Below are 2,139 nucleotides of genomic sequence, written 5' to 3'. Positions count from 1 at the left end.
TCCTCAGCCTGGGCAGCAGACATAGACATTGACCCATCTGTGTCATCCTATCCTTGATCTCATGGGAATTCAATGTCTGGGGTTGGCAGGGAGTTTCAGGGTAACGGCCCTGAAGCAGCCACCAGAACCNTCTTTGTTGGGGTCAGTCTGTCCATTGAGGGTGTAGATGTTCCCACACCCATTCTTGGCCCTGGGAGCAGNTGGTGAGATCACAGGACAGCTGAACCCTTGGGGGGTCATGATGGCATCAGGCTGTGGCAGATAGTGTCAGAGCTGTGTGTGTGGTAGATAGTCAGTAGGAAGATGGGCCCCCGAGGGCAGCAGCACCTCCTTGGGCACAGAGTGCCTGGGGAATAAAGACAGTGATGACGCTCTGCCTCTCTGCTTCCTGTGTCAGCCTCTGAGTCCCTCTGAGACCTAACATACCACAGCAGGGAGAGACGGTCTGTCTGGCCTACAGGATGCAGTTGCTGTGGGCTCCAGTGAGTGTAGCCTGCACGCCGCATGGGAAAGGAGGTTCCCACCCTGCCCACCTGAGGGCCAGGCCATGCAGCCAGCAAGCTGCCCACCTGCTTGTCCCCTGCTGAGGGCCAGACAGCAGGGGACACTTAGGATTCAGTGGGTACATCTTGTCCGGTTTCCATAGATGACAGGAAGATCATGTGGGCTGCAGGTCTGTGGCTGTGAGGGCTCAGGCTCACTGGGGCAGGCACTGAGAGGGCACCCCAGCTTCTGGAACCAATCTCCCCATTTCTGTGTGACCAGAGAGAAAGGCCTTGACCTGGGTGTGCAGTCTAAAGAGTGGATATCCCTGGGTGTAACTATGCACTCAGTCCCCACTGTTGGTGACCATCTTCCTCCTTGGTAACGCAGATACTTGGCTGGCCATGTCTGGGGTTTGAAGCAGGGAGAGTTGTGGGTAACAGGCACCCCAGAGCTTGAGGGTGTTGGTCTCCATCTATGTGCCTGTCACCCAGTCCGACATACTCGTGTTCTCTGAATCAGAAACCATAGCTTTTTAAGGTGTTGCAGCACGCTCTTAACCCCAGCATTGGTGAGGCAGCGATAGGTGAATCTTTTGAGTTCCGGGTCATCCAGGGTTACACAGAGAAACCCTGTCTTTTAAGTCGGGGGCAGGGAGGAGCGTCTGCCACGGGGTATCCTCTCTCAGTGATGGAACTTAGGTAGGTCATCAGGGTTAGTGGTAAGCACCCTTACCAGCCCGGTCATCGTGGTCGGCCCACCCTTGAGGACTTTGTCCCACCTATGTGGGATCCTCATTTGGGAGGGGAAACAAGAAATAGAACATACTTAAATACAAGCTGTCTCCCATACTCAAATGCAAGCTGTCTCCCAAAGGTGGCCCATGTGTCTACAGGCTTGCCAGGTGACTGCCAACAGCAGCATCTTGTCTCGAAAAGACTTGCCAACAGATGCCAAGCTAACTTCCGGTTCAGCCTCTGCTTAGAGCCCTGCAGACCCACAGTAGTTGGGTTTCTTCCCTGAGACATGCTCTTTATGTAGAGCCCAGGCTAGCCACGAACTCAGGAGTCCTGCTCCACCTGCTGGGATGAGAGGCCTGAGACTTCAGGTCCAACATTGCAATCACAGAAAGGCTGAACCACAGGTCAGGGGTTCAGGTGAGTTATACTAGCACTCAGGAGAAGTTGGAGAATCAGGAGTTCAAGGCCACCCTTATCAGGCTCAGCTCACCCAGCAGGTGCTTCTGAACTGGACAGGTGTGGGCTCTAACAGCTTTGTGACATCCTTCTCTGCTGACACCTTGAGGGTCCCTGTAGTGGCTGACCTCTCATGGGATCCAGACTGCCTTGGCAATACAAATTGTCAAGGACACTGGGCCATATCTAGGGATGCCTGGCTGACACTGAGTCCCTTCCTGCAGTGGGTGTAGGCCCCGGAGACAGAAGGGCCCAGACATCTTGGAGTACCTGTCCCATCTCCAGCATGTCAGAAGTGTTGGGTTGGGTTTAGTTTTTCTTTTTCTTTTTTTTTTTTTTGGTTTTTCGAGACAGGGTTTCTCTTTATAGCTCTGGCTGTCCTGGAGCTCACTTTGTAGACCAGGCTGGCCTCGAACTCAGAAATCCGCCTGCCTCTGCCTCCCGAGTGCTGGGATTAAAG

This window comes from Mus caroli, chromosome 10 (assembly GCF_900094665.2).
Source record: "Mus caroli chromosome 10, CAROLI_EIJ_v1.1, whole genome shotgun sequence".
NCBI lineage: Eukaryota > Metazoa > Chordata > Mammalia > Rodentia > Muridae > Mus > Mus caroli.
The sequence above is the reverse complement of the archived record's forward strand: the minus strand, read 5'-3'. Positions refer to the sequence as shown.